The sequence below is a fragment of the Otolemur garnettii genome, unplaced genomic scaffold (genome assembly GCF_000181295.1).
Source record: "Otolemur garnettii isolate 467f Iridium unplaced genomic scaffold, OtoGar3 scaffold00142, whole genome shotgun sequence".
Classification (NCBI taxonomy): Eukaryota; Metazoa; Chordata; class Mammalia; order Primates; family Galagidae; genus Otolemur; species Otolemur garnettii.
In genome coordinates, this window is record NW_003852537.1 from 1303763 (window position 1) to 1326385 (window position 22623).

The window sequence follows — 22623 nt, forward strand, 5'->3', positions numbered from 1 at the left end:
TAAAGAATGTGGGCGGCACCTGTGGCTCAAAGGAGTGGGACACCTGCCCCATATACCAGAGATGGAGGGTTCAAACCTGGCCCTGGCCAAAAAAAAAAAAAAAAAAGAATGAACTGGGGACAGGGAGAAAGTAAATCATAGTCTCATTCCAAAGAGTCAACAAAGTTTCAGCTTCCAAGAAATGGCCTTTTCTTGTTAGGCCCAGCAGAGAGACACATTACAAAGTTCATTATAAAATGTCACTATTCCATGTTAGGGAAAGCCACACCCTCTGGGACTTGAGTCTGCACATTTAATATGTGTGGTGTTGTGTTTTGTGCTTAGATGTTCCCCATCATGAGCCAGTATGCAGACGTGTTTTTGAGAAACCTGAGGCTGGAGGCAGACAAAGGCAAATCCATCAGCTTGACAGAGTGAGTAGAAGCACAGTCTTGGGGTTTGGAGCTGCCATGAGACCCCGTAGCTGCCTGTCACAGAGCTGATGTCCCCACTACTGAGTTACTCCAGTAACCAGACAGAAGCAGGGTGTGGTGTTACAACTCCAATGGGCCAACCAAGAGGGGCAGTTTGCATGACAAGGCAGGACAGCTGGAAATAGGGGAGGGTCTTCTGCCCTGTGTACAGGACCCAGGAGGAATTAATCTCATGAAGTATTCTTTGGATATTCTGAAAGAGAAAATACATAGCTTAGAAAGAAGAAACATGATTGTGCCATAGTTTTGGGCATAGACAGTATGGAATGGTGGGAGGGCAAGTGGCTTGGTGCCTGTTCACTGGCAGTGAACTGGGCAGAAAAATAACTTTGGGAAACGTCAGAGAATGTAAATTCAATCATGGTTTTACCTAGGATACCACCAGACTCTAAACATTAAACCTTCCCCTCACTTCTGTTTCCTCCAAACTCAAATGACAAAGGACTCTTTCTGTAAAGGCTATGTGTAGGGGAACCCTGTCTTTTAATATCTAAACTGACATATTTCTGAATTATGCAGGAACATCAGGTGTCCTTCACAGATTGGAGACATGTGGTCACTCAGCTGTGGAACTCGGGTGGGATCTATTCATTTACTATCTATTATTATTTTACTTAGGAACATTCTCAGTTTTGCCAATCATAGAAATGCTTCTGCTGGTGGTGCCCATAGCTTAGTGGGTAGGGTACTGGCCACATACACCCAGGCTGGTGAGTTCAAATCTAGCCCAGCCCAGTTAAACAACGACAACTGCAACCAAAAAATAGCCAGGCATTGTGGCAGGCGCCTATAATCCCAGCTACTTGGGAGGCTGAGGCAAGAGAATCACTTAAGCCCAGAGTTAGAGGTTGCTGTGAGCTGTGATGCCCCAGCACGCTACCAAAGGCAACATAATAAGACTCTGTCTCAAAAAAATTAAAAAGGAAGAAATGCTTCTGCCCATAGGACAATGCAAGGTCACAGGAATGGGGCCTTTCTAGAGCATTAGCAGAGACTATAGAGAAGAGATGATGCTCATGACCACTCAGAGAGGGTCTTGCTATTCCCTAATGCTGAGGAGGAAGCACCTCTGTGCATGGACTCTGAGCTCAGGCAGTGCCTCCTTTCTTTAGTCCCTGCAAGGTGGTAGTTATTCCACTCTTCTGCTGAAGCATAGTGCTTACCAATGTTATCACCCAAGCTCAACACACAGTCCTGTAAAATGTGTCTGACTCTGAATCTCTGTCCAGCTGTGATTGAGCTCAGAGATGGGCCTAACTCACCCTTGTGTCCCCACGACCTCTAAGATAGGGCCAGATGCATCACCAGCATTAGATAACCAAACAGTTAGTTGGTTGGGGGATTACCCACCAGGTTGTTCTTCAAGTCTGCAGTTCTTTACCTGTCTTCACCAGCCATTGATTTATACACATATCTTGCTACTTGTGTACCAGAAGAATGGTAAAAAAGTGCTAATTTCAATTTCCCATATATTTCTCTACTCAGCGTATTTGGGGCCTACAGCATGGATGTGATCACAGGCACATCATTTGGAGTAAACATCGATTCCCTCAACAACCCAAAGATCCCTTTGTGGAAAAGATCAAGAGGCTCTTAATGTTCAATCTGTCAGATCCATTCATTCTCTCAATAAGTATGTGAAGTGTTGTTTCTTTTTCTGTCTTTTTTTAAATAACTGCTTTATTGGGCTATAATTCAACCACTTAAAATGGACATTTCAGTGATGGATAGTATATTCAAAGATATGTGTTTAACCATCACCATTGTCAACATTAGAACATTTTCATCACCTCAGGAACCAATAACTTTTCTCTATCACTACCCTCCAATCCCATTGTTCTAAGTAACAACTAATCTATCTCTGTCTCTCCAATTTTTCCATTCTGGACACTTCATAAAAATGTTTTTGATGATTTCTCTCTACTTTTATTCTCTTTTTGTTGGTTTTATTAATTGATTTCATGACAAGAGTAATTTCCCTTCTTTCATTTCAGAGACTAGTAATTGAATTCATTTCTCTATTTTCCAGGACAATCTAGATAATGGGTTGCCAATGTGGATATTATATTCACAGAATCAGCTTTTGGTTTTACTGCTTTTTCTCTGTCTTTTTTTTTCTATTGTTTTTAAGGGTCTATTTCCTTAGCTTATACTTTAGTTTTTCTTATTTAAGTCATTAACTTTGAAATGTCTGATTTTCAATCACAAGATTAGTCTCTCATAAAAGAAGGACTACAATTAACCAAAGTATGTACATAAACTATTAACACAGTTTTGCTATCTTAATTGTAGCCTGTGTAAGCAAGCAACAAAGAAGCCCAGAGAGCAAGTGTCAATGAAATCAGGAAAGTTTTCCATAGCTTATTGAGAATTGAATATTTTTCCTGGCAAGAAGTGGTCCAGAGCCTGGAAGACATGATAGTCAGTTGGTGCAGGCCTGGTGACTACAGTGGATAACAGAGAGTTTGGAAGTCCAGCGTTAGTAGTTTGAGCTGTGTTGTGTGTGAGTTGTGGATGAGCATTGTCTTGCAAGAGGATTGGACTGTCTCTGTTGGTCAGTCTCGGCTTGTTAATCACAAGCATCCTCATCATATCATCCAACTCATTGCTGTAGACATCCACTGTAACAGACCGGCTAGGTTTCATGAAGCTATTCTGGATGATATCTTCACTGGACCACCAAACAGACACCATTAGCATTTTCTTTTCTTTTCTTTTCTTTTTTTTTTTGAGACAGAGCCTCTAGCTGTCCCCCTTGGGTAGACTGCCGTGGCATCACAGCTCACAGCAACTTCCAACTCCTAGGCTCAAGTGAGTCTCCTGCCTCAGCCTCCCAAGTAGCTGGGACCACAGGTGCCCGCCACAACACCCAGCTATTTTTTGGTTGCAGCCATCATTGTTGTTTGGCTAGCCTGGGCTGGATTCAAACCCACCACCTTAGGTGTATGTGGCTGGCACCTTAGCCACTTGAGCCACAGGCGCCAAGCCACATTAGCATTTTTTGATGAATTCATGGATTTGGACTGTGTTTCAGGACTACATCTTTATCCTACCATTGCACCAAACACATGTAACAATATGGTGCAGAAATGGTTCACTTTTATGTTGTGACAGCAAAGAATGGCAAGCTTCAACCTGATGTCTCTTCTGACTCTCATTTAATTCATGCAGAACGCAGCTTTCCAGATTCTTTACCTTGCTGGTTTGTTTCAAATGGTCCAGTGTTGTTGGAATCGTAACATCAATTTTTGCAGCTAATTCATGCATTCGTTCAGATGAATTGACTGCCCCTGCAGCTTTCAGATCATCATTATTTACCTTGGTCTCAGGTCACCCGTGTGGCTCATTTTCAAGAGTAAAATCACCAGCATGGAAGTTCTCAAATCATCAATGTACAAGAGCCACAACCTTCCCTAATATTTTGTTGGTATTTTGAGCTGTCTGCCCTGCATTGCTGTCACAGTGGAATTCATATTCAAAAATAACAGAAGTATTTGACTTGTCCACGATTTCACAAAAATTTCTTTAAAACTTTTTGAAAGATAGTAACAAGGCAAAATGAATGTTTGAAAGAATAAGGCTGTTTCATCAAAATAAAAATAAAACAAGAGTTGTGGCAGGCACCTGTAGTCCCAGCTACTAGGGAGGCAAGAGAATCAGTTGAGCCCAAGAGTTTGAGGTTGCTGTGAGTTATGACACTACAGCACTCTACTGAGGGTGACAAAGTGAGACTCTGTATCAGTAAAAAAATAAAATAAAATAAGAAGTCTCAAAGTGATAGGTCACAGACACTAATTGTCAAACTTAGTACTTAGGGGAAAAGACATTTCATACTTAATAACTTGAATGTTTTTTCTTCTTGCACTAGATTTAGTTCTCTTTTCATTATTTTATTATGTAAAATTAGACTATTGATTTTACATCTTTGCCTTTTTAATTTACCAATTTAAAGCTATAAATTTCCCTCTTACCACTGATTTTACTGTATCCTGTAACTTCGGACATTTTGTGTCTTCATTTTTATTCCTCTCAAAATGATTTGTAAGGACCATTTTGATTTCTACTATGATCCACTGGTTATTTCAAAGTGTTTGTTTAAATTCCACATGCTTGTGAGTTTCCCAATTTTCTTTCCTTTATCAATTTCTAGTTTCACCCCATGGTAGCTGATGAACATAGACTATATATATATTTTTTTTTTGAGATAGAGCCTCAAGCTGTCCCCCTGGGTAGAGTGTCGTGGCATTACAGCTCACAGCAACCTCCAACTCCTGGGCTCCTGCGAGTCTCCTGCCTCCGCCTCCCAAGTAGCTGGGACCACAGGCGCCCGCCACAATGCCCGGCTATTTTTTGGTTGCAGCCATCATTGTTGTTTGGCGGGTCCGGGCTGGGGATTCGAACCCGCCACCTTAGGTGTACGTGGCTGGCGCCTTAGCCGCTTGAGCTTTAGGCGCCGAGCCGACTATATTATTTTTAACCCAACTACTATTTTACATAAAGTACAATTATTTAAAGCAGCAGACTATAGTGTTGTATACCAAAAGAGACTCTGGTCTAACAGATACAGACTAAGAGGTCATAGAATTCAATCCTCACCCTTCATCATCTCAAAATGTAGAAGGGGTCACTGATGTGACCACTATAGCGCTGACCCCTGTGGAAGGATGTGCCCTTGTACAGCCATTGGCCTGCAAGATAAACAGAGGTAACAGAAGAAATACCTCCTAGTGAGAATTCTGAAGTCTGCTGCTCTTCTGATTGGTAGATAAAATTATAATATTATTGTTCCAGGTACATTCGGGTTTTTCATGATGGATTTCTTTTTTTTTTTTTTTTGTCCTTTATAGCACTCTTTCCATTCCTTATCCCAATCTTTGAAGCATTAAATATCTCTGTGTTTCCAAAAGATGTTACAATTTTTTTTTAAAGCTCTGTAAAAAGGATAAAAGAAAGTTGCCTCCAAGACAAACAAAAGGTAAAATCCAATGGAAGTTACATGAAGTTGTTCACTTCTTGGAAATTTTGGGGGTTTACATATGGTTATAATTAGTGCTATTATCTATGTACTTTAAAGGAAGATGGACAAGTTACAGGTAGAACAAGAGAATTCATGTTTTAGGCATGAAAAATGTGGAGGATGGAAAGCAGGTAAGACAGTGAGTCGGAGAGATATCATTTATTACTCAATACCAGGCACAACAATTAGTATGTCATGGCATAAGTCTTGGTGAGATAAAACCTTACCACTTACCTTTACTTCAATAAATTGTTAAAGGACAAAGATTACTTTTTAACAATTATTTTACTGCTATCATTATTTAGACAGTCTCCCATGGAAAGCCCTCTCTGGCTGCCTGTATAGAATAGTGTATGTTCCATTTGAGCCGGGTCATGGCCAGCAGTGGGCCAGGGTCTTCCCTGGGCCTTGGGAGCTGCAAGCAGCCTGACCTATTTTTGCCCTGATGAGGACTACAGCTCAGGCTCAGGATGCCTGCAGGTCAGATAGGCAGGACTCGGTACCCACGTATCACTGAGGATTGTATAGAGTTCTGGGAGGGTGGTGCACTTGAACATGCTACAATAAAAAATATGTATAGGAGCTCAGAAAATGTCAGGAAATTAATCCATATGGCCACTGGTTCTGAATGAAGGCCTGAGAACAGAAAGAGGTAAAGTCCTAAGCAAAAACATATGATAGGAGAAGCGACAGAAAACACTTGGGCTAGGAGACAGTGTCTAAAAGCCTGAGAAGCTAAGGATCAGAGAGAACAAAGATGAACAAGGTAGTTGGACAGGAATTTCAGAATTTCTCTCAAGGAAACATCCTGCTCTCCAAGGTCTTACATGTATACTTTTCTTCACTAGGGACTCAGGCAATACCTGTGTGACTCAGGATTTTGAGGGCCAATATTCTCAGAAGGAGGTTGAAGACTATACTCCTGATTTATTTCTGACTTCAGGAAGCACTTTCTGTCACTGACATTTCTCTTTCTGTTTCCAGCAACAAGTAGATTTACTACAGTTGATGACTGACTCCCAGAACTCCAAAGGAACAGAGTCCCATAAAGGTAAGCAAGGAGAGTTTCTTAGGACTCCTGATGGGGAAGCCCAGAGAGATGGACTTCTGAAAATGTGCAGGAAGGTTTCCAGGGATAAGAGGATTTCTGCCATGTCATAGAATGACAAGTTTGGATATTATAAATAGTAGCTGGAGGCACCTTCTAGAAGCACACAGGCACAACCATATTCAGAGGTAGAGGGCAGCCCTGAGCAAGCCTGTCATGCCTGGAAGTCAGCTGGTGTCTTGGATCACCTACATGAGAACGAATGCCGGTTCTCAGCCTCCTCCACATCCACTGAGTCAGAACCTCTGCCTGGGAATTGCACCTAACGTCAAATCAGAAGACACACTGTCCCAATACGGATGATCTTAACTGAGAATATGTGGTGAATGTGTTCACCAGCTAAATCTGCTATCAAGTTTGATTTTCCCTTTTGTAATGAGGAAGGACTCTATGAAGGAAGCCTTTGAACTTGTCTGTCTCCATAGTTCTTCATATCCTGAGATCATCCATTTTGAAGACTTGTGCTTCAGAACTTCTAGTAGTTGATGCCTCTCAAAGGTATAATCCCTGCTTCTCAGGCTGGGGTGTGCACACTAACCAGCATGCCTCACAAAAGTCTGCATCTTGATTCTGCAGACTTTTCATTTGTAATAAGCTTTCAGATCCTGCTGATGTTGCTGATCTGTGGACCACACTTTGAATAGTAAGACTTTATCTGTAGCCCAGTGTTGTTCCCTTAAGTTCCTTGAAACAGGTTTAGAGGAACGTGCCTTTAATTTTCCCTGTAATTAAGCTGCAGTATTGTAAATTCTCAAGTATTTTCAAACTCTATTTTAATGATAACACTTTAACTTTTTCCTGGGGGAGTAGGCTACCCCATATTTTATTTACAAGAGAAGTACTTTTATGGTCATTCAAGGGGCATACCCATCGTGAGTATATGAGACAGAAATGCTTTCTCGGGAACTTGCCTTGTGTATTGCTGTTGGGGACAGCATCAGGAGACTGGCCCACACTCATATACATGTCAAAATATATAGGATTGATATATTTTTTGCCACTTTTTAACACAGACATCAGAGAAAGAAACTACTGCCAGTGTGACTTATCCTTTTATTACAATAGGGATTTGAATATTTATCTGGTTTTTGCTTCCTCTAAGCTGTGATGTTTGACCTTGAAGTGCTTACCTTAAAATGTCTTTTCTTTCAGTTCTGTCTGATGTGGAGATTGCAGCCCAATCTATTATCTTCACTTCAGCTGGTTATGAGACCACTGCCACTGCTCTCTCATATGTTATGTATACACTGGCCACTCACCCTGATGTCCAGCAGAAACTGCAGGAGAAGATTGATGTGGCTTTGGCCAATAAGGTGAGTGGATGACCCCTGGAGAAGAAGGTAGGAAACATGTCTTAGCAGGAATGCCCACTCAGCACTTCCTAAGAGGAGTTTTGCAAAATGTATAAGCCTTGATTCTGACCCTGGCACTATGTAGGAAGGCTCTAGAGAAATAAACAAAGAAGAAAGTGTGGGAATAACTTTTGAGAAAATCAGCCTGGGAAAAGAGTTTATAGAGAAGACCCACCTAGCAATTCTAACAACATCATAAATAAATAAATGGGACATGATCAAGCTACAAAGGTTCTGCACAGCTAATGGTACCACAACTAAAGCAAATAGGCAGACTTCAGACTGGGAGAAGATATTTGCATGCTATGAATCTGACAAAGGGGTGATGCCTAGAATCTACAGAGAACTCAAACTAATCAACAAGAAAAGACCAAACAACTTCATTTATAAGTAGGCAAGAGACAGAAATTTCTCTGAAAAAGATAGACATGACCAGAAAACACATGAAAAAATGCTCATTGTCACTAATAAACAGATAAATGCAAATAAAAGCCACCTTGAGATATCATCTAACCCCAATGAGAATACCCCACACCACAAAATCCCAAAGCTACTGGCATGGATGTGCAGAGAAGGGAACACTTTAACACTGTTGGTAGGATTGCAAACTAATTCAGCCTATGTGAAAAGAAGGATGGAGAATTCAGAAAGAAATAAAAGTAGAGCTTGTATTTGATCCTGAAATCCCATCATTACTTATCTACTCAGAAGAAAAAAATCATTTTACCATAAGGACATCTGCACTAGAATGTTTATTGTAGCTCAATTCAATACATGGAATCAACCCAAGTGTCTATCAACCCATGAATGGTTTAATAAAGTGTGGTATATGTATACCATGGAATACTACTCAACCTAAAAAATATGGGGACTTTACATCTTTTATGTTTGCCTGGATGGAGTTTAAGCACATTCTTCTTAGTAAAGTGTCAGAAAAATGGAAAAGCAAGTATCCAAAGTACTCAATACTAATATGAAACTAATAGATAAACAACTATACACTCAGACTAGAGAAGAACCCAACTGAATGCAAATGGGGGAGAGGAAGGAAGAAAATGGCAAAGGAAATGAGGAACAGGGATGGTAAGCCCTCACCTAATGTACACAATGTAAGCGTATACAGCACACCACCTGGGTGAAGGGCTCAACTACTACTTGAACTTTACCTAGAAATGCAAACAATGTAACCTAATCATTTGTACTCTTATATTAATCTGAAATTTTTAGAAAATAAAATAAAAAGGAAAAAACAAAGTGAGAAAGAGGTAATGAATGCTGATCATGGAAGTACAAGACCTTTGTCGAACAGTGTCAGTCTTCTTGCATCCAGTATCAGTTAACACAATATTGCAAAGAAAAAAAATCCAGAAAGCCTCAGTGGCTTTTGACAGTAGCATTTAGCACGTATGTGTCTGGATAAGTAGCTATGAAGACAGTCACTGCACCTGCTCTGCCTGTTATCCCTCCCAATGGGCCTAGCTGTTGGTGTGCTGGGCAGGTGGGCCCAGCTCTGCCCACAACTGTCTCATGCTATGGTCAAGAAGCTAGCAGAAAAGAAGCCAAGTAGGAACCAGAGTGTCTGACTCCAGGGGAATCTCTTACCCTCCACACAGACTATTGCCTCCAAATACAACACCAAGTGCTAGAGACATGTCAACAACACTATTTTCAGACCCTACCCAATTGGGATTATTTGTGCTGTGAAGAGGACTTACCTCTGGGGCTGGCGAGGCTAGTCTGACAATAAGGTAAACATAAAGGGGTCTTCCTCAAAGCTACAAAAAAGCCCTAACCAATAAGTGGAAGACTGTTCCAGCAAAAGAATGGGGAGAATGTGCAATTCCTGTCCTCTTTATAGCTTTCACTAGAACTGAAGTTGTTTGCACTGGGAGCTTCCAATAATAAACATTTTTGTACTACTCAGATTATAAAGGGACTAGTTTATCCTCAAATTATTTATAGAGTTTGTTATAGTGTTTCTATCCACATTTGACACATGTAATCAAAAGGATTATCAAGCACAATTTCCAACTAAAAAGTCTTATGTTGAATGTGGGATTTGGTCCTACATGCTCTTTTCTCTTTCCTTGATGCATGCATGTAGCTTTGTTTTTCCAGGTGACATGGACTTTGACATATTGTTGTGAAGAGTAATGGTCACATGCCTTTGGTCACATGCGTTCACATGAGAGAGAAAGGGCACTACATGGTGATGGTCAGGATTTCAGTCCTGGGTAAGGGATGACCCTGCAGGTCTCCCATATCCATATCTCCACATGTCTCAGTGGGATATTGATCAGGTCAAATACTTGATAGTTATTAAAATGCTTTAGGAATAGGTAAGTCCTTTACCAATGTGTTTCTTTAAAACTCCTAACATTTAACAGTACTGAATAGTACTATTGTACTATTTATGGTCAATTCCAGTCACAATTTATTCAAATCTGTTTATTTCTTCCCAGACACCCACCACCTACGACGCCCTGGAACAGATGGAGTATCTTGACATGGTGGTGAATGAAACTCTCAGATTATTCCCAATTGCTACAAGACTTGAGAGGGCCTGTAAGAAAGACATTGAAATCAGTGGGGTGTTCATTACGAAAGGAGGAATTGTGGTAATACCAATCTATGCCCTTCACTGAAAACCAAAGCACTAGACAGAGCCTGAGGAGTTCCACCCTGAAAGGTACAAAGGTGGTGGGAGAGGGAGCCCACCCTGATCCAGGCTGGTTCCAACATATTCTACAACTGTTAGTGCACATGACAATCAAGTAATTATACATACATTTGTTTCTAAGCATTTTTATTTGTAAAAGGTTTCTATTAAAAATTATTAATTTTAAAACTTTATAAACCATGTACTATGAAAAGGAAAAATATATCCTCTAACAATCACAACACCATAAGATAAGTCTCATTAATCATGAAATATATTTCCTAAAGGATGTTTTTCTATATTTATGTAACGTTGTGAAAATAAGAGTGTTATCACATTTTATTTTTATTTGAAGTGCTTCTTACTTTATGTAGGAGTAAAGCATAAAGTATCCACAATTATATATTATATATTTTTTGTATGTATATGCCATAATTCATTTCACCCCTGTTTTATTTTAGTATAAGTTTTTACTCCTTTCAGTTGTTCTGTGCTAGTCCCTTTACTTCTATGAACTTTTATTAGGAAATAGTCCTACATTCCATTTTGTTCAACACCAGTTGCTGTTTTCTCAAGGTAAATTTAAAAGTGCAGGCTGAGAACCTGACAGGTCTTCATCCTGATAGTTTTAGCCACTTCATTGAGGACACAGGAGAGCACAGGTCTTGTGGCCACAATCCTGTGCAAGCTCCCTTATGCTCTCAGTAGTCAGTGCCTCTTCCAAAGCTTAGTCACCAGCTCTCCGGACATCTCGGACATCCCAGCAAGCTATTCTGGGAATACAGAGCCAGGGCTGGGCTTGCACACTACAGAAATAGTAATTGCTTCTTCATTATTCTATCAGTGAGCAAAATTAAAAGTGAAGTTAGAGCACTATCTGGTGAGTCAGGAAGCCTATTGTCTAGATTTCTATTGACACCTCAATACAAGCCTGCTGATGGCTGGGACCCTGTCTTGTTGGCAATGGTGTCCCCCAGGCTGGCATAGAGTCTGCACATCATGCTGGAAGAGTAAATCAGAACTGACCAAGTCCTCTCTTCCTCCCTAGAGCAGAGCACTTGTGGGAACTGTGGAGTTCTGCCCCAAAAGGTACAAAGGTGGTGGGAAAGGAAGCCCACCCTGATCCAGGTGGGCTTCAACCTCCTCTAGCTGCACAAACACAAAATCAGAGCCACTCCCTGTATGTCCCTTTATCACCAAACAGAGAGCAAGTGCTCAGTGAGTGTCAAGTACTATGTCAGGGTGTGAGAAATCCAAATGTTAATACAAATCTATTATGAAGCGTGTTTTACATTTATGAAAGAATATTTATAGGAAGGACTCCATAGAGCACGTCTAATGCATCTCCATGTGCCCATCACCTGCACTAAGAATGATCAATGCATGTCAGTTGCCCCATCCACACAGCACCACAACATCCCCCAAACTCCTGTTTGTTGTTTGTTTGTTTGTTTGCTTGCTTCCTTGGTTTTGAGGCATTCATCTATAAATATCTCAGAATGCTCTCCAAAATATAAGGGCATATTTTAAAATACTTTACCACAATGTCATTATCACACTCTCCAAAACATTTTTCTTAATGTAATCAAATGTTGAGGAATCAATTTGAACAAAATATAGCTCTAACTTCCAAAAAATTGTTAGGCCTGTGGAACAGTTAGATAAGGAAAGCTGCGATTATAATACAGGAGAGGAACATCAAATGCCCATGTAAATTACCTGACTTAAATTATTCTATGTTTGGAGAGACAAAAAGAGAAGAAGATTGAGAGAGAAAAAGGAGGAGGAGAAAGAGAGGAGGAAGTGAAAGAGGAGGAAAAGGAGATTTAGAAAGAAAAAAAAGCACAGGAGAGGGGAGGAGAAGGAAAGGGGAAAAGAACAACTTAAAATAGTGCTACAAATTTTCTCCTGTTCATTCCTCAATGAACATATGACTTCAGGCTTCAGGCAAGAAGCTACTCTTCTATTAATCAGTCTTATTACCTATATGCCTTTTAGAGTATTAACACACCACCATACTGAATATGATTTTAGTATTTAGAGGTAAGTTCTCTTTTAAATAGTATTCATGCCATCTCAAACAGACAGCTCCTGTAGCATAAGGACAAAGGAAAGGATCAATCAGCCCACACAAGTACTTTGTTTCGTACCAGCTGCAGTGAGAGGGGGTCTAAGTCAGAACTTCTAACATATACCTCTGTGGGTTTTGTATCATTAATATTTTTATCTACTACTGTGGATCCAGGTTTATCAAGAAGAACAAGGACAGCATAGATCCTTGCATGTACCTGCCCTTCGGATCTGGACCCCAAAACTGCATTGGCATGAGGTTTGCCCTCATGAACATGAAACTTGCTATCATCAGAATCCTGCAGAACTTCTCCGTCAAATGTTGTAAAGGAACACAGGTCAGTAAACTTTCTGTATAAAAAATATTTTATTGAGTTTTCTTAACTGAAGGGTCTATATTATAAAAAGAATATTCTTATTCATCTTTTAGTAATTCATTTTATGGGCCAAATAATTTTTTTGGAACTATCAATAATTTTCAAGGGTGCTTCAGTACCGGAGTTCAAAACACGTGGCTTTATAAAGACCAAATTATAAAGATCATCAAGTCAATCCAGATTAGCATGACATAATTATGTCCAGTCTCTTTGAATTTGACCAAGGTTTAAATTCAGTTTTAAGTCAATTGGAAAGATGTTTTGGAGAAGTGTTTTGAACAGTCATGCAGCACAGTGATTACCTCACCGTGACTTGTGAATGGTGGCCTCCTCCACCCCAACCTACAGAAGCTGCCTAATGACAGTAGTTCTCAGCCAGTGGTGCTACATTACAGTCACACGGGTGCTTTAAAAACTCACTATGTCTGAGTCATCTCAGAAATTCTATAATAATTGGCCCCAAATGTGGCTTCACAATCTTCCTTATTGGTTCTCATTTGAAGCAAACTTTCTGTCTGATTGGAAGGATTCCCACAGACCTGGGCCATCTTGTTTGAACTCACTATCTGGGTTCCCCTGCTCCATACAAAGTTGGCTTCCTTTAAAGCCAATGATAACTCTATGAATGTTCTTAGCAATCCCTTCTTCATTCTGTTCTTGTCTTGTTCTAGTCCTAATTTAGACCAAGCCTCTCCAAAAATACTTCTCCACCTAGTTCAGTGTTCATTTCCTGCTGTTATTGGTTTCCATAGGATGTTATCACCACCTAATTTTGTATGTTGCCATTAATCATCCAGTTTTTCCTCTCTATTTTCTCTGTATCTAAAAATATCTTCACCAAGAACATACCCTGAATAAACATTGTTCATTGCAAGCATTTAGTAATTGTTGAGGAGAGATGTGCAGTTTATTTGGAGTTCTTGGATATAAACTATAATCTATTTAATTTCAAAAGTTAACAAATAACATTTGGAGGATGTATATGTCTCCAAGCACATACAATTATTATTTTTAATAATACAATTATTATTTTTAATTTCAACAGCAATAAACACATCTTTGTGTGTGTTGAAATGAAAAATAATAAATTGAGGCCTGGCCCAGTGGCTCACACCTGTAAGCCTAGCACTCTGGGGGAGGTCGAGGCAGGTGAATTGCCTGAGCTTAGGAGTTGGAGACCAGCCTGAGCAAAAGCAAGATGCCATCTCTAAAAATGGCCAGGCACTGTGGCATGTGCTTGTAGTCCTAGCTACTTGGGAGGCTGAAGCAAAAGAAACACTTGAGCCCAGGAGTTTGAGGTTGCCGTGAGCTGTGACACCATAGCACAGTACTCAGGGTGACAAAGTGAGACCCTGTGTGAAAAAATAAATAAAATAAAAATAATAAATACTTACAGTTATAGAAATATTTGAGTCATTCATCTGAAGACCCTCAAAAACAGCTGTCATTAATTAATATCCTCTAAGGTACAATAAGTCATTTATAGGCCTCATCCGTTTACTATGCAACTCCTCCCCTTATGTAGAATTTAGCATGGTATAGGGAAGGATGGAGATGGGTTGCCTCTTATTTGTGGCTCTTACGCAGCTGTATAGCTGTCCAGTCAGTGTGTACAGTCAGCAGTCTCAACTCTTAAAGATAGCAGGCCCCTGGCATGCCTGGGATGGGGAAAAATACTCCCTGGCATGGGATCAGGCATCTACAGGCTGCCGCTTCTCAATCTGCTTCACAATTTGTTTCCCTTCCACGAGATAGGATAAGTAGGTGATTCATTTGGTGGCTCCCCCAGAAGGAGTGACTCTGTGAGAATTGTCCCCAAGGTATTAGTGAAAGCACAATAGAAAAGCTCCCATTTGCGTTGCATTTAAGAAAACAAGAGGACATATTAAAAAACAAAAGCATAATGATTTCCAAAAGCCTCTTCACATCAGTACAGTGTTTCAATCAACAGGGGTAACTGGATCATATAGAATTCAAAGACTGCCCATATCATTAAAGTAGATAATGCCACGCAGGATTCCCTTGCAAGTTTCAAAATATACAAAATGTGTCTCAGGCCTGGAACAGAATAAGGGCCCAGGAACTGCTATATTGAGTGGTGGATGGATGAATGTTTTTACTGTTCAATCCTCACACAGTTCATAGAAAAGTATAAATTATGCAAAATACACAATGCTCAAAGTAGCTTTTCTAAGTTTAAAGCATTTTTGTTCTATATGTATTCATTCTACTTTGCTTTTATCTTTTCAAGTGTTGATTTACTGTTTCTCGATATGTTTTCTTAATTGTTGCAGGTTCCTTTGAAATTCAGGCAAAAAGCAACTCTTCACCCAGAAAAGCCTATTGTTCTAAAGGTCGAATCAAGCGATGGGACAATAAATGAAGCCTGACTTTCCGAAAGACTTCTGATCTCATTACTTTACAAATAGAACTCAGATTGAACAAGGGCTTAACCTAGAGCACTTGATGAATGACTGGGGATTTTGTACCTTCCTTCTATTCTCTCAGTGTCTGAGTAAAGGATTGTATATTGTGTAGTATGATGAAGGTTGAATTATGTGGCCACATTAAGGAAGAATCTATAGAACTGAATGAAAACTAAGTAATTTTTGTCATCACAATCACTGTGGGACTTTTTTCAAACTCCAATTTGATTATTAACACAGGTGAGAGTTAATCCACAGTGATGTTCTCCATGCTTAAAAATTATATTCAGGTGTCGCCCATAGCTCAGTGGGTAAGGCGCCAGCCACATACATTGAGGCTGGCAGGTTGGAACCCAGCCCAGGACAGCTAAAACAACAATGACAACTGCAATGATAAAAAAAATAGCCGGGCACTGTGGTAGGCCCCTGTAGTCCCAGCTACTTGGGAGGCTGAGGCTAGAGAATCGTTAAGCCCAAGAGTTTGCTGTGAGCTGTGATGCCACAGAACTCTACTCAGTATGACAGCTTGAGACTCTGTCTCAAAAAAAGAAAAAAAAAAAGAAATTACATTCATAGTTTATTTCTGCCTTTTCTGAGACACACATTTTTGTAACACTCACAAGAGGAACTTATTATCATATTATTACTTTTTCATTGTTTGGGATTCAGTGAAGGTACAAAGAATTAGGTTACACAATTGCATTGGTTAAAGTCCCTCTTATAGTTGTGTCCCACCCCCAAGAGATGTGCCATACACTGTGACCCTCCCAACCCTCTCCCTCTTTCCCACTCCCCACTTGCTCATTCCCCTATCTCCCCCCCTTGTATTTGCTCATCTACTGCCTTCATATTAGAATTGAGTACATTGTTTTCTGCTTCTCCATTCTAGTGATGATTTACTAAGAAGAATGTGTTCCACCTCCATCCAGCTTAATACAAAACATGTAATGTCTCCTTTTTTAGTGGCTGACTAGTATCCCATGGTATAGATACACAATAGCTTATTAATCCATTCCTGGGTTGGTGGGCATTTAGGCTGTTTCCACATTTTGGCGCTTATAAATTGAGCTGCAATAAACAGCATAGTGCAAATGTCCTTGGGATAAAAGGATTTTTTATTTGGGGGATAGGTGTCTAGTAATGGGATTGTGGGATCCAATGGGAGGTCTAATTTGAGTTCTTTCAGAATTCTTCATACTTCCTTCCAAAACAGTAGTATTAGTTCACAGTCCCACAAGCAGTGTAAAAGTATTCCCTTCTAATGATCTTCTTAATCTCATCTTTGACCCAGCTATCATTCAACATAAGGTTATTTAGTTTCCATGACTTTATTTGAGTATGAAGATTTCTTTTGCTGTTGAGTTCAACTTTTATTTCATAATGATCTGAAAAATACAGGGAATAGTTTCTATTCTTTTGAGTTTGTTGACATTAGACTTATGTCCTAAGATATGATCAATTTTGGAGTATGATCCTTGGCTGGTGAGAAGAATGTGCATTCAGTTTTGTTTATTTTTTATTAATCATAGCTGTGGTACATTAATGAAATCATGGGGTACAGTACAATTTGAAATATTTTCATCAAACTGGTTAACATAGCCTTCATTGCATTTTCTTAGTTATTGTGTGTACTGTACGTACACACACTGTACTGATGTGAAGACATTTATATTCTACATTTAGTAAGTTTCACATGTACCCTTGTAAGATGCACTGTAGGTGTGGTCCCACCAATTACCCTCCCTCCATCCATCCTTCCCCCTCCCCTCCCTTTCCCTTTCCCCATATTCTTGAGCTATAATTGGGTATAGCTTTCATATGAAAGCTATAAATTAGTTTCATAGTAGGGCTGAGTACATTGGATATTTTTTCTTCCATTCTTGAGATACTTTGCTAAGAAGAATATGTTCCAGCTCCATCCATGTAAACATGAAAGAGGTTTTGTTAAGATAAAATGTTCTATATATGTCTGTTAAGTCCATTTGTTCTAGGGTCATGTTTAAGTTTATTATTTGTTTAGTTTCTGCTCAGAGGATCTGTCCAATATTGCTAGAAGGGTGTTAAAATCTCCAGATATTATAGTGTAGAAAGTTATCATATTGTTCAGATCCATTCAAGTTTGTTTTATAAATGAGCATTCAGGTAGAGTGCATAAATGTTAATTACTGAAATCTCTTCATGTTGTGTGCTTCCCTTGACAAGTATGTAATATCTATCCTTGTCTTTCCTTATTTTTGTTGGTTTAAATTCAATTGTATCTGCAAATAAGATTACAACCCTTGCTTTTTTCTGCTTTCTGTTTGCCTGAAATACTGTTGCTTATCCCTTCACCCTGAGTCTTGTTTTAGCCTTTGTGGTAAGGTTAGTTTTTGTATCCAGTCAACCAGCCTGTGCCTCTTTAGAGGAGAATTCAAGCCATTCATGTTAATTAAGAGAACTGATAGGTGTGGTGGAGTTTTTGTTATATTGTTTTTCAGAGTTCCAGATGATGAAACTCATTGTCTGGAAGAGTTAAAAAAGAGTTAAAGAGTTAACTCTTTATCATCATCAAAGAGTTAAAAACTATTTTTAACTCTTTCACCATTATGGAAGCTAGTCTTTGTTCTTAAATTTCTGGGTCAGTTTACTTTGATGGTTGACCATCATGTTTGTCATTATGAAGAATGTATCTGAGTACTTCCTGTAGAGCCGGTCTAGTTACAGCAAATTTCCTCAACTTATAGATATCAGAAAAGTGTTCAATGTCTCCATCACAAATGAAACTCAGTTTAGTGGGATGTAGGACTCAGGGCTGAAAATTGTTTTGTTTAAGAAGATTGAAAGTCAGTGACCTTCCTCTTCTGGCTTAAAAAGTTTCCGCTGAAAGATCTAAGGTCATCTTGATATTTTTCCTTTTATAGGTAATACTTTTCTTATGTCTGGCTGCTTGTAGGATTTTCTCCTTCATATTAACATTGGCAAAGTTAATTACAATGTGTCTAGGAAATGTTTATTTGCATTGAGTCATGCTGGGGTTCTAAAACTATCTACTATCTGAATTTCTGTGTCTCTTGCAATACTAGTGAAGTTCTTCACCATGATGTCTTAGAGTAGAGAATTTGTGCCTTTCGGACCATCCTCTTCTCCTTTAAGAATCCCTTTAATTCAGATGTTTGATTTTTTTTAGTGTGATCCCATAACTCTCAAAGGGAATATTCCATTCTTGTTCTCTCCATTCTGCCTCTTTGAATGCTTGGGATAGTTCAAAAGTCTTATCTTCATTTTCTGAAATTCTTTCTTCTCCCTTTTCAGCTATATTTCTAAAGGTCTCTACTGTGTTTCAAAGCTTTTTGAATGCCTTTTTCAATTCCTTAAGCTATGCTGTATCTTTCTTCATAATGTCCATATCCTTGGTGACTTTGTCTTTGAATTCATTAATTTCTTGAGACAACTTTTGCACTATTTTTTTGTTTTCTATTTCCTTCTTTTCCTCCATTCCAATATCTTATTTGCCATCCATATACTAAATTCTGTTTCTGACATTTCATCAGTTTCTCTGTGTGAAAGTGTTCACAGAGCCCTCTGATGGGAGACACAAGGAAAAGGAACTGCAGACGGGATGATTGATTTGAAGGGAGGTCGAGACTCGCTCAGGTCAGTGACCAGGCCTGACTTTACTGATTATCTTATATACTTTCAAACATTCAGTAAGAATTTAACACAGATAAAAAGAAGTGAAGTAAAATTAGGAAGCTACCATTAAAATTACAATTCAGTGTGAAGGCTGAGGAACACATATACAATTGATTTTGTTTAGAGTAAAAACATAAAGGAGACAGATTGTCTGTTCTCACTGGCCCAAACCAAAACTAGAGATTATAATGTTAATGAAGGAAGAAGACAGATAACAGAACCAATGCCCAAGGACATGTGTTTGAGCTTCCAGCTGCGACCCTGGTCTAGCTCTCCAAATCTCTTTGTGAGAGTATCTCTGCATATCTATAGGCTGCTCACAAAAACTCGATCTTCAAAGAAATCTTTCCCAGAGCCATTCTCTTGGAGGAGCATGTGAAGCGAACTGCCACGTCTGAGCATGGGGTGCTTATCTCTACATCTGTGGATGATATTTTCTGATGTATCTCCTTTGAAATCCCTTGGGGGAGTTGATCTGCTCTGATTTTTCATGTGGCCCAAGTTCTTCTGCTAATTTCCCCTCCCAAGAGTACTTTCACCTTCTTCTTTTTTAATATGATAATTTTTAATAAATTGATAGATTGTCCCTGAATAGTTGTTGAGAGATAATCTAATAGGGGACCCTTAGAAAGCACTGTACTAACCTATTTGATAATAAATCTGACAGCATGAGACTGTCTTGGGAGGCCCCAGGAACTGGAACTAACCATCTGTTCTCCACTAATTGGGAGCTTACGGTTGTAGTTTATCCCCTACAGCCTTACAGAGGTCATTTTCAGGGTTATAGCCAAAGATTCTGAGGACCTGGTGAGACAGTGCAGCTGGACTCTGTCTTGATGTCAGCTTTCTCTCTACCCAAACCCAAACAGTTTCAGTATTACATTGGGATCTTTGCTGGGCAAAAAGACACAGACACTTGTGGCCCCACATCCACCTGGGATAGCTGGAGGTGGGTAATCCATAGACAGACCTGCTGAATCCACCCTTCACTGTTGCAATGCTAACACCACTCTAACAAAGGCAGAAAAATAGTGAATCAGCAGCCCCAGACAGTGGTGACAGGGGCACAAGAATCAGCAAACAGTACTGGCCCAGAGGGCTAGTCAAAGCCACTAAGGCAATGGGCACCACCCACCCAAATGAACACAGAGGGCCACCCAGTGGACAGCACTGGCCCAGAGTTCCCATCAGAGTTGCTCAGGTAGTAGGCACTGTCCACTCAATTGAGCTCAGAGGGCCATATGGCAGACAGCATTGGCCCAGAGTTCCAGACAAAGTTGCTCAGGCAATGGGCACTGCCCACTCAGTCTAGCTCAGAGGGCTACCACCCACCTCACTCAGGCATGGGTATCACCCACCCAATTGAGCTCAGAGGGCTTCCCAGTGGGCAGCACTGGCCCAGAGTTCCAGTCAAAGTCACTTAGGCAGTGGACACCTCCTTCCCAGTCCAGCTCAGAGGGCCATCTAATGGTCAGCACTGGCTCAGAGTTCCAGTCAAAGTCACTCAGGCAGTGGGGACCACCCTCCCAATTGAGCTCAGGGGGCCACTGCTCAGTGGAGTACACCGGCCCAGAGTTCCTGCCAAAGTCACACAGGCAATGGGCACTGCCTTCCCAATTGAGCTCAGAGTGGTGCCACCCAGTTCCAAATTAATATTGAGTACTTGGGGTGTTAGTTTTTCATTCTTGTAATACTTCATTTATGATAATGGTCTCCAATTTCATCCAGGTTGTTACAAAAGATACTAGATCACCATCTATTTTGCATGGCTGAGTAGTATTCCATGGTGTACATATACCACATTTTATTAATCTATTCATTTATTGATGGGCACATGGGTTGTTTCCATGGTACATGTACTTCCAAGTGATAACAGAGGAAACAAAAATTTTGCCCATGGTCAAGTGAATGAATGACAGATTTGGTGTGGGACCCTGGGTTCTGACCTCCTGTAATGACTTCATTCCAATAATACTGGTTCAATTGTCTCTTTATTCCCTCCTAACCTCACGTCTGATCTGATCTGGCTGTTTCCTACCTTCCATTCTCTGCCTGTTGACTCCAGTGAATTCTTCATTAGGTTTCTGTAGCTCAGAATCCCTCTGTGACCCTTGACTGTATTCTGTAAATGAATGCTTAGTCCCCATTTACAAAGCAGTTCTGGAAGAAGCTAATGGTGCTTGGACCTTGTCCGCTTAGCATCATCTTCTGACATCCATTTTCCACCTTTGATGGCAACACCTGCATTAGAAAATCTAATACAGAAGGTCATATTGGACTCTCAATTGACCTTGGTGAGCTCACTTGAGCTTCTGCCTGCTCCTTCCATCTCCATTGGTCTTTCCTCCAGACATGTCCTTCTTCTCCAACCCAGCTATCCTGAATGTTATCTCCCTGCAGAGACTTTGCCCCCAGGATTGTGCTGGACTCCACAGAAAGACCTGAATGCAGCACCACAGCTAGCTGAACAAGAGGGAAAGGCTGTGCTTAGAAAGACCCTCACCGTCGTCTAGTTGGAGAAGCTTATATTCCTAAGCCCTCTTGCCAGGCATGGTTATTTATAGTGAAGAAATAAAAGCAATCTTACTCCTATCAAGATTTCTAATCCTTATCTATAATTTTATTTTCCTTGGAGCATTGGGGTATATGCTCCAAGCAAAAAGGGTCAAGGAATCCAGGTTTAGTGGCTCATGGCTATAATCCTAGCACTCTGGTATGCTGAAGCAGGAGATTGCTTGAGCTCTGCAGTTCAAGACCAGCCTGAGCAAAGTGGGACCCTATATCTCCTAAAAATAAAAAAATTAGCCAGGCATCATGATAAGTGCCTGTGGTCCCAGCTACTTCGGAGGCTGAGACAGGAGGATCACTAGAACCGAGGAGTTTGAGGTTGCTGTGAGCTAGGCTGATGCCACAGCACTCTAACCTGGGTTAGAGTAAAACTCTATCTCAAAAAAAAAAAAAAAGGTCAAGAAAATGGAACACTAACATCCAATTATGAATCTTTTGCAGCAGATGCTTGTGATTCCCTACACACATCCCTTAATCAGGTTTCCATGCTCAGAGCATCTCAAGTCTTGGTGACTAAGGACACTCTATACCCTAGCATGTGTTTACCTCACTGAGGGATGGGCAGGAAGAGCCATGCGGTGAATGCCCAAAGGATCAATCCTTCATAGAAAAAGACTGAAAACTGGTGGAAAAACAGCCGAGTTTTCATCCTTTTTAACCTGGTTCCAAGACATGTTCTATAGTCAATCACACTATCCCCCAGTAGTGGCCTATACTGCTAGCAGTAGTGGCCTGTACATTAATGTATACTGTATTAGCTTGCCCGACTTCCTGAGTTAAATCTTCATCCTCTAAAAAAAACTTCCTGGGATCACCTTTTAGAGAAACTATTTGCACCCAAATCTTTGTCTGAGGCTTTGCTTTGGAGGATGAGGGACATCAAACTAACAGCCATATTATG

General features: G+C 40.2%; 1 pseudogene; it reads left to right on the top strand.

Annotated features, from left to right (window-relative positions):
* The window catches only part of LOC100941293, a 17168-nt pseudogene extending 1722 nt beyond the window's left edge, over positions 1-15446 (top strand).
* Positions 15447-22623: the final 7177 nt, after the last annotated feature.